The sequence below is a fragment of the Channa argus genome, chromosome 7, assembly GCF_033026475.1.
Source record: "Channa argus isolate prfri chromosome 7, Channa argus male v1.0, whole genome shotgun sequence".
Classification (NCBI taxonomy): domain Eukaryota; kingdom Metazoa; phylum Chordata; class Actinopteri; order Anabantiformes; family Channidae; genus Channa; species Channa argus.
Window position 1 is genome coordinate 13,988,280 of NC_090203.1, and position 14,343 is coordinate 14,002,622.

General features: G+C 41.3%; 1 pseudogene; it reads left to right on the forward strand.

The window, feature by feature from the left end:
- The first annotated feature begins 3,548 nt into the window (after positions 1 to 3,548).
- LOC137130221 (dynein axonemal heavy chain 11-like) overlaps positions 3,549 to 14,343 on the forward strand; it is a 28,370-nt pseudogene continuing 17,575 nt past the window's right edge.

Consider the following 14,343-nt stretch of genomic DNA (forward strand, 5'->3'; position numbering starts at 1 on the left):
AACTATAAAAGTACAATACATGCCACGTTTTACTTGCACAGGAATATAATTACTTACATTGTAATATTTCACTTCTTAAAAAAATCAGCATTAACTTTATGTTAAACGTAGCAAAAAAACCCAATTGCAGTTATTTTCTAACCTTCTATTAGAGTGGTGCATTGAAAAACACATTGACTGCTAGTTTTGTTTATATATCGGGGAGTTTAGATTTTCATCCTCAAAGGCATAAAAGAGGTCACTAGCACGAACGAGGCCTATAAACTAATGCTCGTTTTTGTCATCAAAGCGCTGAAACACTTCCCACTCCAAAACCTCTCAGTCTGGCTTTCGCTCTGTCATGCATAGTCAGACAGCATACACATCTGTCCCCTTTGGCAGTCTCTGACAAGTTCAACTGAAGAACCAGAGAGACAAGGGGAGGAGTTGCTGGGCAAAGCCAGAAGTTCTGCTTGAGTGGCGTCTTAAGGCAGCACATGAGACACGAAGATAATGTTGAGTGGTTATCACAGGCACTCAGCTACAATTTAGAGGTGTCCTGCCCATGCCACCTTCATATCAGATTGTTCAATTTGGAAATTTGGCAGGTATAGCCTGTCGTGTACAGTAGATTATTTGTAACTCATGTTCTTTCAAGTGTCTGAAACAGCATCCTGTCAGTGCAGAGACAATTTGTTGACTGACTAATCCAATCTGTATCATGTTCTGTCTGTAACCTGTCAGCAGGAGTTCAAGAAATGTTTGATTATGCAACCACTTCCAAATATGACCTGCTTCAGGAAAGTTATCAAAGTTAGTGATTCATATTCCCCCAAATGTTTTTTTTTTAATATAACAAATGTTGTCATGATACACAAGATATTTTTTCCCACAGCCGAATTGAAAATTATATTTTTGTGGTGATTATACACTACACTGATTGAAAAGAAACATTTTCACAAGCTGTGTAGAAAATACTTTTTTTTCAATCAAATTTCACCACTAAATGAAAGTAACTATAGCCTGCTATTTATATTTCTTTCAGGTCATCAAGTATCCACAATGTTTGCTGCTCTCATGAATTCTTCATTTCAGTTTAATTTTTACGTGAGAAATGTTCGAACCAACAAACATTTAAAAGGAGAAAAATCTCATTCTGGACCTGAACCTGAGATAGCCTTCCACCGAGTAGCTAGAAAATGATGAAAGAAAATGTTAGATGGAAAAAAAAAATTAGACTTTAAAGTAGATGCAATGCTTTCACAATTCTGCAGCGAGCAAATCAAGGCAGGGAGGAAAAACAGTCTGTGACCAAGAATGACAGGCCTGAGAGAATGTCACAGCAATTGTGGGGCCATCACTGGCAAGAGATGATGGGTGATTGCTTTGCGTTCCACGGCAAGTCCATCCTGGAGGACATTGCGCACCCTTGTTCATCTGTGGCCCAACCTTTGGCGCTGACATTTAAAGTGTTGATTTTGGAGCACTTATGCTAATTGTTGTAATTTTCCTGATGAAGCGCCATTCTGATACCTTGATGTGGCCAAGATAGTTTTACATTGTCTATGTGGTCCTCTTTGCCATTTGCACTGTGTAGTGTCAGCTCAGAGTGCTACTGAAAGCAGACAAAATTGCAAGCAAATTGCATCAGATTGCCAACATTGTGAAAAGGTAAATTGCTTGCAAATCTATTTAAACCACTGGCCTATTTTCATCAGCTATGGTACTTGGTATTCATGATTGCTTAATTGGCGACCTTTTCTATTGTGTAGTGCTTTATGGTGCGATGGAAAACGATCTTTACCAAACCAATTACCCTTTTTTTTTCTCCTCACTACTACATTAGAGCCGTGATTGCAACATCTAGTCCTTTGTAAATGAACTTTCTGGTTTCAGAGAATAAAGTGTCATTTGTTTGATATGATGTTGTTGAGCGTGGGTCTTTTTGTAGAAAGCACTGTTAAAAAGATGGACTGTTTTAGTTATACCCTGTTCATGTGTGCCAGTAATAAGCCTATAATAAGCTTGTCTGTGCGAGAGATTTGTTAAATATAGAAATATTTTGTCACACTATCAATCACGTGCACTTACCCATGTCTGGGCTTTGTAAAGCTTTACATGTAGCTATTTAGATTTGAACATTTGGTGCATTTGTAAGACATAACAAGTAGCTGTGGAGTTAATAATGATAGCTGACATTAAAAACAATCTTTACCAAATGTGATGCTAAGATTTCACTTATGCATCTGATATGCACTTTTATACTTCTATATATAACATATTTATTTTCATCTGTGATATTTCTAATGGTTTTTAAACACTGTCCCAAAAAGACCTCCCATCAGAGAAGTCATAGCCACGCTCACAACTTTGATAATCTCCTGAATAGAAGAAATTTAATTTTTGTTCTGGTTCTATCAACACATTTTTCATCCGTCCGGTTTTCAGCTACAAACTTCCTTTTTCATTCATTACTGTCTCAAAAGCATGATGATGAGAAAGTGCCTCCCTCCCCAAACACACTTTGTATTCCATGTACTGAATGCACTAAACCACTGTCAGTCTGCTCACATCTCCTCTGCCAGACAGGCCAATAGAATTAACCCTGGATTAACCCACCAGGCCGGAGTGCAAGGTAATGGCCTTGGCTAATGGCTGTGTGTGCCCAATGCCAGGTACCATTGACTCTCCCTGGCACAGTCTGCTCCATCTGAGGGGCAGTATGACAGCATGGCCATCTCTGTACAGCTGGCGTCCATGTGCCACTGCCAGGCAGGGATAATACTCAGCCATGCCATCATGCCATCCCGGATCATAAGGAGCACTGCTCTTCGGCCTTGTCTCTATCTTGACAAACATACAAAAGGATCCTTTATTTTAGTAGAGGCCTCTCTCTGCAGGAACATCCTGATCACAGTCCTACACACACACACAGTTAAGATTTAGGGCTTTGGTCAAGGGCATCAATCTGTGTTGATGAAGGAGGGACAAACAAATTTGTAGCAACCAGTTTCAATTCTGCCAGTTTAGGGAATTGGTGAAATTTGCTTTTCTAACCATTAAACCATGTTAAATAATACTTTTTGAAATCCTTTTAGTTTTTCCTTTACATGTAGCACTTCAGAAAGTTAAAGATATGAGTCATGTGTTACAGTAGCATAGAGACGTGTAAAGAGGAAGAACAAAAGGTGCAAAAATAATAAAGTAAGTCAAAAGGTATACACAGCAAGTTATAACAGGTTAACATTTGTTCAAGAGTTTGTGGTAGTTAAATTTAAATTTTTTTGCAGTCAAGTGAGAATGGAGGTAAATAATGAAAAGTATGTAAGCTTCATGTTGCACTGTAAAGTAAAATGGGAAAGTCAGGGAGATAAAGTCAGAGAGGCCAGATTGAGGTGGTTTGGACATGTTCAGAGGAGAAACTGTGAATATATCGGTAGAAGGATGCTGAGGTTGGAGCTGCCAGGCAGGAGGTCTAGAGGAAGACCAAAGAGGAGATTTATGGATGTAGTGAGGGAGGACATGAAGTTAGTTGGTGTGAGTGAAGAGGATGCAGAGGACAGAGTTAGATGGAGGCACATGATTCGCTGTGGCGACCCCTGAAAGGGAGCAGCCGAAAGGAAAAGAAGAAGAAGAGGGACATTGCAGTTCCCATATGGTAAGTTTAAATGTGCATCAATACTAATCATATAGTGAAAAGATATATATATATAGTCCCCAGTCTGATGATTTGAGGTGTATATACAATATGTGGAAAGGGGTTTTTATTGCACAGATCGTCTTATACAGCTTTATGGCAGTGTTCACAAAAGACCAACTGAGGTGCCCTGTGTGGACTTTTAGTGGATAGTCATTGGTAAATCAAACTGTTTGTTATATCTTTGATTGATTGATTATAGACTTTTGTGACTTTGAGATATTATAGTCAATCATCTGAAACGGAAAACTGGCATCTCTGAGACTGTGACAGGCGTTATTTCAGCCCAGTCATATTCTGCTCTGGCAGCTCTCTGCATGTAGTCACTCTCGTATATAAACAGCTCTCATCCTCCGGTCGTTTGTGCTCATGTCTTTGCCTGAGGTGAGGGAGTGTGATGAAGGCAGGGAGGACAAGACTTAGAAAGAAGTATGAAGTCAGCCTGAACAAGGAAACAGTCTCCTCCTCCCCTGTAGATTAGCTTATTTTAACTGCAGTCAGATACAGACAGAGGATGAGTTTCGTGTGTGTGTATATGTGGGAGTGAGTGAAAGGCGGGTGGGGGTGGGTGGAGGGGGGTCAAATAGCCCCTCCTGCCCTTTTAGCAAACTAGCACCCTCTGAATGGAAATGTGGAGGTTGGGGAGGGGGCTGTAAATTTTCTCTGAGTCAGGGCAAAGCTGATTGATCTCTGAGTGTAAAATCGATAAGAAGACACTGTCATTTTTGTAAAGAATGAGTTGGAAAGAGAAAATAAATTAAGACTCCTCAGATCAGGCTGGATGTGCGCACACACTCAGGCTTCGGCATCATTAATTTAGTGCAGTCTGTATTTTGGTAGTTCTATGTATCCATGGCGTCAAACTCGCAGGTGCAGCAATGGCAGCCTATGCTGGCAGCAGCAGGCCCTTTATTATTCTACGTATATTTGCAACCATGCAGAAAAATCAGAGTTTTGCCCTTATAGTCCCGATATGTCTTGATTCCTGATTAATCTATTTTGTTATTTTGAGAAGTACATCGTGCAGGGGTTGATTAAATCAGGAATTGAAAACCATTGTCTTTCTTGTATGTCCCTTATCAGAACTAATGTACCGGCTGTGGTCATTTGTCTTGAGTTGTTGCAAGAAATAAAGATGGGTGCACTTTTCTCTTCCTCAAGATATTGCAGGAAGATTAATTTACTACTTCTCATCTCTTAGCTCCTCCGTTTACTGTCTGCACTGTCACCTGTGATGTTTTTCATGCTTAGATATGCTGTTTTCACTTATTCATTCCTGTTTCACCTTGATCCTCTCATCTATTATATTACGCTTCTTCCGAGCAGTGAGAGAATATAGTCCTCACGGCCTTATTGGATTGATGGTTACAGAAACCATTGCATAATATCAACTTTCACTGAGCCATTTTTCACCATGTGCCCACCTATGTTTCATTTGATCAGTGCTCATGATTTGCTCCATGCTCACATCTCCAGCTTGTGTCTCTGTTAATACCCTTGTGCTTTGTGGCATGTGGGACAGTGTTGTCTAAGGCTGTGTACGCAAAAGCATTGTGTGCGTGTGTGTGTGTGTCTTCCAGTGGCTTTTATCAGTTGGTCTCTAATGTGTCAGTTGTTGCTGAGGATCCACTTATCATGCTGCTGTCTCTACTGTTCAGCGAGGCCATTAAGGACACATCAGGCTATCAAGAGGAAGCTCCCAGTGACTGGCAGGCATAAAATACACCCTTTGGCCTCACTATGAATAATCTTCAGGTCAGAGGGGCTTGGTGTATAGCTGAGGGGCTTTAAACCATGTGCTGTGGGATTGAAACCTGACTAATTAAAAACCCAAACAGTCACACAACATACATGTGGTTCAGCATTTCCAGTTTACAGATCTTTGGGAACTTTTAAGATGTGACCGTGAGGACAGACAGTGTGGAGCATTTGCTCTGAGTTTATATCTGTCTTGGCTGCACATAAGAGGAGCAAGACTAACTAGACCAGATTGATCTGGATGTGCAAAAACAAAGTGAATCAGAAGTACCCGAAAGGTTCAGAGACATATGGGTTTTGCAAACCAAAAGAGTAATTCTTTAAACCATAGTGATGAAAGGAGATAATTTGTATGTGAAATACTCATTTAATTCACATTCACTAAGCAGGTTACCAAATTAAATCAGGCCTCTGTTAGGCCTGCCACTTGGGCTTTTGGGCCTGGCTTCATGTGTAAAATTGGCCAACAAGAGATTTGGGGGAGCGCTTTGCACGCCCTGACACGTCATCTCTTGGCTCCCTTCAGGAGACTGATCCCAGGGTCAGTGCTTGTGGAGAGATGCCTCTATGGACTGCCACAGGGCAACAGGGCCACAACACCACCTCCAGCTGGGCAACTTATTACAGCCCCAGTCTTTCTCACCCCCTCCTCACCTGCCCCAGCCATTCACAACATCATCAAGCCATCACATATTCATGAAGCTGCGGGCTGGTGGAGTGTGTGTTTGTGAAGGATGGGTGGGTGGGTGGGTAGGGGTTACCAGTGCGGCGACACTGTGTGGTGGTTGTGGCAATGGTGCGGTGGTTGGGAGAGTGCAGTTGGAGACTGTAGGGGGGTGAGTCTGCAGGTGGCTGTCACATCCGTAATTGCCTCATACTTCCCTCTGCAGCGTAAAATTGTTTTCATTATGTGTCATGCACACAGTGCCAGGCAAGGGCCCCTTGAGAGCATTCCCAAGAGCCAGAGGGAGGAGGCACTCCACTTAAACAGTCGCTTAGCTTCAAATAAGAAAGGAGAAAAGGAGCAGAGAGAGGAGGTGGAGGAGGAGGAGGACAGGAGAGAGAGAAGGGGTGTGGAAAAAACAGAGGAAGCTCATCATTAACTGTGTTCGAACAACAGCAGACAAGTGTGAGCTCATGCACAAAAACCAGGCAGAGCTTATCCTAAACATCTCAGTTACCAGGGGGGAGTTGTGTGGCTTCAACTACACTGTGAGCTCCTGGAGGGCTTCCGTGGTCAGAGGGGGGAGAAAAACAAGGAGCGGGAAAAGAAAAGGAGAAAAAGTTTCCACCTGACTGGAGTTCCCATGGTTTGCCATGCAGGAGGGTAAGCAGGTTTCAGCAATAAACTCAGGCATTGTCAGGCAATAATGCTCAGTCAGGTCCCTCCATTGGGATTCAAGGGTGTCTTTTTCTCTGCTCCCTGCGCTGCACTAATCACAGGCCTACTTTGTTTAATTGCAGAAAAAGGGAGAAAATGTGTTCAAGAAGTCATCCTAATCCCTCCCCTTTACCCCCTGCTCCCTCACAACAGCCCCAGTTTTCCCTCTCCATACTCTGTCCTTCTCTTCTGCGCCCCACCCCCTTTTCCTTTTTAATGAATTGTGGGACTTTAGAGAGACAACAAACAGCAGAACATTGATAAATAAAGAATAGACTAGAGGGGGAGCGTGATAGGTAAGGGCCTGAGGTGTTGGCTGGTTATCTATAAAACACACTTCCGCTGGATCTAAGTGCTTGCAACAAATGCCATTACGGTAGCTTTTGGATGCTGCTGATGCACATGGGGTGGAGGGATAGGAGGATCAGATGGAAAATAAATCTCACATACAGCTAGGTGCTGGTAGCCCGCTGGGCTTGCAGCCTCAGAATAATCATCGCTGTAAAAGCACGTCAAAGCTCCCTCAATGGACACAAATTCGCTTCTTCTACTTTTCAATCTCAGATTTAGAAACTTAAGGTGCTGTGCATTGTACTTGATGACTCTGGGGTCATAGGCGCCAGGGGGGCTAGGGAGGGGATTTATCAATCAGGACTCTTCGTCTTTCTAAAGCTGAATAAAAAGCAACCCATGAAGAGACAAACCAGTCCCCTTTTAACCAAAGGCTTTTCTTATTCATTAGATCCGGATTCTGGCTTCTCCCTTTTCCTCCTTTTCTAGAGAAGCAGGCATCTCGAGCATAGAAAACCACTCAGTGGAAGAAGACAAAATTCAAAAACATCTGCAAAGTTTTAGGATAAAAATAATAACTGTCTAATTCTGTGACTCTGAAAATACTGATAATTGTAGTTATTAGATATTTTTGTTAAATGTTGACTGAATTAACATATAATTTTAAAATTTCCTGTTAACATTATCTGCTCAATTTTGTTTTGCTGTCAGTCACTTTCCTTTGTATAGATTTGGTTGACATACAAAATATAAAAATGGCATTTTTTAATTTGCAAACAGAAAGAGAGCAAGACTTAAAACAATCTCAATATAGTAGATAACACACAATTTCTTCACCATCACAACTGAGTAATTGCAAAATTCACTGTCAAGATTAACAGTTACCTAATTCAGTGCACTCTTTAAGCTAATATTAACATGTGGGTATATAATCTGTGTTTTTTTTTTTTTTTTATCTGGGTGGGTCATTTATAGGTGTTTTTCATGTTTTAGGCAAATCAAATCCAAATTTTACAAACTGATGCAAATGAAGCACGTGCTGTTCCCATAATTATACAATACATGTGACTAGAAATTTGGGAATAAAATATAAACACCTTCTGGCCTGAGTGGATAAGGGTTTAAATCCACCCTAAGTAAATGACTTCCCATGTGACCTAGGGCAAGTCACTTAACCTCTGTCTTCATGCCCACCATCCAAGTTTAAACAAGAGGACTGCTCAGTTCTGTCCCCACACAATCTTCAAGTCCCTTTAGACCAAATCATTTTGCTCAGGGTTTAAAGCCCTCAAACACAGAGCTCTCTATGTAAACAAATGTACTTTTTTTTTTACATCTTCCAACCTTTGACTACATTTAGAAGCCACATCTAAAGCTGACATAAATAACTCTGAATATGTTGTGTCTGTGCATGATGATTGCTGTTTTTAATTCAGCTTAGCCAAAAATCCAGTGCTGGTTGAGCTTTTCAAGAATAAGTCAATTTAGGTCTGGATCTGGATTTTGCATCTCTTCTAAAGAGGCAAAACTACTGCTGTGGTTATGATATTCAGTTCTGCGAACCGTTCCCCAGTTTGTCCCATAAGTTTTGTGAATCTACTAGAGACTGTTGCAAGCCAATTAGGGCCACTGATGCCTGTGAATGTAGCATTATGGCCCAATCTCTTTCTCACTCCCTGAAAGACTGTTTAAATGGTCTGGTTTATTATTGGCCAAGGAAGGCTAAAGGCTTCTGTCAGCATTTGGGAGAGGGAATCACTGCCTCTTTACTGGACAGCTGTTCCGGCCTTACCCCACTTTTCATATGGATATGTATGTTAATGACAGGCAATGGACTGGAGATGAAGAGGCCTGAGCGCTAGGCCCTCTCTTCAGCGCACTTCTAAAGCTTCCACAAAAGGAGCAGTAAAAGAGGCTGCAATGGTGAAGCTCCCACTTTTGTGCCCTGAATTAGTTCTGCAAGCAATGAAAGTGATCTTTTCTGGACGACAGGGGAAGTCTGCCGATGGCTGGACCAGCTCATTAGCACAAAAGTCTGTTGGGACATATAATTGACTGACGCATATCCCCCGCCTGTCACAACACAGCACAGGCTGTCGGACAGAGCACATGCAGAAAAATACCTATCCTCTTCAAAACTCACCTAACAGTTTACATTAGAGCTGCCCTTCCCGCTGTCTTTAGGTGCTGTTTTGTTTACTTCTTTCATGCAAATGTTGCATCCTGCAGCCTGTTGACAGCTACAGAGCACTGCTTCCTGTTGCTGTCAACACTGTTGATATCACATCTATCGACTTCACCCAGTGGGAAGAGAAAAACAGATTGCTGACCGGTTCTACAATTCAAAATCTTATAAGATTGGCTGCAAAATTGCGATATTTTATTATCATTTACTTGGGTCTACTTTGCTGTGCATTAAAAGAAATGAAATATTTTTTTAAAAAGTCATTCGTCAGTTTAAAACCTGGTTTTTGCAACAAAATTGTGATGAATTTTCCATTAGTGCATTGTCAATGTGTGTGGCATTTTTAAAATTTTAAATTAACTGCGTAAATACTGGGATATGAAATTCGCCCTTCTGATATGTAGCAAAAATCTCTCTCTTTTTTTGTTTCATTTATAGACTAGAGTAACAAACGTACTCAGCACACCAGAAGCCCCTAATGGCTGCATCATGGTTAAATTGAGTGGAAAATGCTGTTTTAATTTCCATGTTAATTGAAATGGACTAATTGTTAATATATTCTGAGAGCAAAGTACCAAAATGGAATAATTTTCCCAAAATTTAATCCATTTAGAAATGGCTTTGGAATTGATTGTAGTTTCAGAATGTTTGTCTGGCCATGCGTTAAAAAATGAGTCGCAGATAACAAAATAATTAAAGTCTCCCAAAGTTCTTTTAACTTTTCGCACATCAGACATTAATAGTATTTTTTCCAGCTATATTCAGAGACTTGGACAGTGTAAAGGAGTCCACTTGAAAACAATTGCCATTGTTTTTCCATTTTTAAGCAAAAGAATTTTGTCAAGCAGCTAAATAGGGTATTCTTCATGGTCTCCCTTCTTTACAAGCAACTATAGAAATTAGCCCTACGTTTCTCGGCTCTCACACATGGATACACACGCTTGCATGGACACAAGAAAAATTTCTTTTCTTCTGTCAGCATTCCTGGCCAACAATGGCTAGATTAGTGGACGTGAGGGCCCCCTCAGGGGCACGTATTGTGGCACAGAATACCCTCGGCAGGAACAGCTGGTAGGGGTTAATGGCTACTGAACCTCTCAGTCGGAGCCCTTTCTCTATTGTGTGTTCCGCTCATGGGAAGGAAGGAGGCCACTGACAGCTTCTGGGGTGTGTGGAACCCTCAGAACAGCACCCGGGTCACCCCAAATGGGGAGCAGGGCAGAGGGTGGGGGAATGAGCAAGGGGGAGGGGGACCTTGATACTGAGGGTGGTAGGATGGTGGCAGTAGGGAAGACTCTGTGGACCAGGGACGAAAAGCTGCAGATCGACAGAGCCAAGAGCAGAATTAGCATCACTGTATGTTCAGCAGATAACAATAAGGGCTGGACAATGGGAGGGGGAAACTGTACACAAGGAGGGGGTGATGACAGGGGTTAGGGGAGGGCTTGAACTCCCCGGTAAATCACATGATGATTTGGTGTTTAAATGAAATAAAGGCACTGCCCATAGTATGTATAATTAACATTTCAGCTGCCTCCTTAATTTTCAACACACACCCAAACAGTCTATAGTAAATAGTAACACATATCAATAGTGACAATTTACACAGCACAATGTTTGCTTTTAAGAAATCTTCAGTTCACAGTCCATTGTAATAAGCCTGACAATTTCTATGTTAATATTTCCTGGAGTGAAAAAAACAACCTTTGAAGTGATTGTCAAAGTAAGTGATGTCTGGTCCTTATTCTAATGATCCTGTTGCCTCATTTCAGTCTTAGCCTTATGTGATCTAGGGCTGGGGGTCACTGTGCCAGGCTTCTCTAGTCTGTAATGGCCTCATGCATTAGTATTCAAAGCTGAAGATAAACAGTAGTAACCAGTTCTCAGATGCTGCCTCTTTGACTGTGTGCGCTTCAGCAGCTCTCCCCACCAGTCCTCCTGATGTGTGTGTGGCCCATGTTGCCTTGTCTCATCAGCATCACAGGGCTTGAGCTCAGCTACCCAGAGGAGCCCCTCTGTCAGAGCCAGAGAGACAGCAACTCCGATTTAATCCCTCAGTTACTTACCCCCCGCTGGGCAGCTTGGAGAAACCCTTCTCACTGATCCATCCAAGCTTCTCACACCAGCGGCCACTCATTAGACGGCTGATTATGATAGTGTGCCGGTGTAATGTTTAATCGAGTCTGACACCTGATTCGCCATGTTACAAATCCTGTCATGCAAATTGAGCCATTTGTGCTGTTTGATATGGAGAGATGGGCTATGAAATGAAAGATTAGCCCTGAAATGAGGCACGGGGGACGTGTGCCCTCTGCTCCTGCCGTTGTGATTACAAAGATGAGGACAAGCATCTTTTTCCCTGCTGGTGTATCGTGTAGGAGCCGGACACATTAAATTAACATGGTGTTTTCTCCCCTGCAGGAATCAGAAAAGCAGCCTCTCTCTGAGAAAATGTCTCATCTCACCCTGCAAACAAGGGCAAAATAATGGGACTCTGGGAACATGTTCTTTGTAATCACCCCAGTCTGTGAGAACTCATGTAAATAATTCAATGTCTCTGGCCTCTCAGGTGGAGTATTTGCATGATAGAAGCAATATAGCATCTTATGTTGCTTCAGTTAAATCAGTGAAATATTTCTGAAGCAAAGGAAAGGTTTCAAAACATTCAACCTTTTAGTAGTGAGGAAAGAATCATTGGCATGCTGTGGTATTTAAGTTTTTAAGTAAGTATTTCAATGTAGTTGTACAGACAAAACAAATTGCTGATCTGAGTGCAGCGCGGAATTTAAATTGTAGGGGGTAAATGAAATGGGGTAGTGCGAAAGTTGCCATTTTTCACTGCCATGCAATGACACCTGTTTTAAGAATGACCACTCCTCATCTGTAGCGAAAAGTGACAGACCAAACAAGTGCTCTCAAATGTCTCATGTGGCCTCACTTATCAGCCCTCTTACTGTAAACATTTCATTTCCTCACCCTGTCAGAAATGTCTTTGTTGCTGGTTGCTGCTCAGGCTTTAATCTGAAAGACAAAGTCAGCCAGATAGCGACCCCGCTTTCTATTTGTTTTGGCTTCTTCCTCTCTTATCCCCTTTGACAGCCCTTTCTTTGGAGTAACTTCACTTGATGCTCCAGTTCTTTTTTTTGCCCTTTACAGAGAGTGCAAATGTCCTTTAAAATATGTTCCTTTAAGTGCCCCACCGTTTGTCTCTTTGTCAATCTGAGGTTACAGTGCTTGAGCTTATCTCCCTGTCAACAATGGATTACATTACCACAAACATTGTCGGATGCCTTCTGTCTCGCATGGGATTTTTTTTTTAATATTCAGTTCTGCAAGGATATTTGTGCAAATTAAACCCTGCTATGATTTCAGTGTTTCTGGGCAGACTGTCAGAACTCAGTTGTGAGTTATTGCAGCAGCCTTTAATGTGAGTCAGTTCTTGTCTCTGTGGAAATCTACCTGTTTTTACAAGTCATCCCCTCTGAGAAACACCTGTACTGAGCAACAGACTCATTGTTTTCCTCTTAGCTACATCGTAAAGATTGAGAGACCAGAAAGACAACACCAGGCAGGTTTGCTGAATCACTCATCCTTCCTGGCGCCACTCGGCTGACTGAAGAGTTCCTGTCAAAAACACTCCATCATGACTGATGTCAGACTAGAAATCCTGTAAGTTGCCAGCACCATTATATCGGGCTGTTTTGCTTTACAGAAACATAAGCTTGTCTTTGGGAACCATTACAATATAAAGTCATTTTGATTGATGATTGCTAAATTACCCTTTTTTCAAAGTGGCTTATTTGGCAAACTACAACGATTCATGTATTAGCTGAATATTGTGGTGAATGGAAATTTAACAGAACCACAGGAGTTGGTAAATCTGCGCACACAATTTTAATGCAGAAAGCTAAGTAGCATTATTGTTTATTTCAGCTAAAAAAAAACAAAGCAGGATTAGCCAGAAATAAATTTCCAAAGTTACTTTGAAGCACAACAGTTTCTCCCCAGCAGGCAGTACAAACACATTGTGACTTATATTCAACCTAAGTTACAGTCAAGCTTCACTTCTCTGTAGTTTGTTGACGATACTAAAAGGGTGACTTGCTCTTTTCTGTTAAATATAAATGTTACTGTTTTCCCAAACTACCCAGGATATTGTAAAGTTATTGATTAGTTGTCATGTTTGGCAGCTCTTATTGATGGCATAAGAATGTGAAAGTATCTAGCAACCTGGATGTAAAGATCAGGATTTATTGCTCAGAATCTCTCGAACAATTTTATCAAAAGCCCATTCCACTGTGACATTTTTTTTCTGCCATAAATCAACGAGGGGAAATCTATCAGTGGACAGTAGTGAGAGATAGATGAGCAGAGGGATGAGAGGGTCAGCAGAGATTTTTCACTGGTCCTCCCCGTCACAGCCGCAGACCCACTTTTTCACCTTTATGAATTGGTCTTTTACTGACTGGCTGAGCTTTTAATTTGTTCCACACACTTGGAAAAAAAAAAACCTCTGAACATTTGTACTTTGCACATAAGATAATGTATTGATTGTTAAAGCACTGGTGCATTGGGTTCCCGGCTCATATTCAGATGGTGCAAACTTTAGATAAATGGTTCTTGGGAGATGGATGAACCCTTATATTATTAATGCCCTGCAAATATTCCATTTTGGCAGTAAAGATATGAACCAACATGGATCCTAATACATATAATTTGTAAAATCACTTTGGTGTAAATTCAAATATGTAACATAAAGAAAAGACCACAGAGAGAGAATTTGTATATCAGTTAACAATTTTCGATACTGACAAGCTAGTAATATATTGCATTATTAGTCAGAGATGCACATCCAAGAAGGATTTCATTTCTTAGTACAAAAATGTAAGTTCGTATGAGCATTACACATTTGTTGGTTTTCTTATAACTGTATCAAGTCTATGGAAAGATGCTTAAGGTCTATAGCCAGATTTGTTGAGGTATTTTTAATGAATGAATGCCACAAGGCAACTCTAGTTGAGCCTCGGGATTTTGTGACAACCATATTATTTT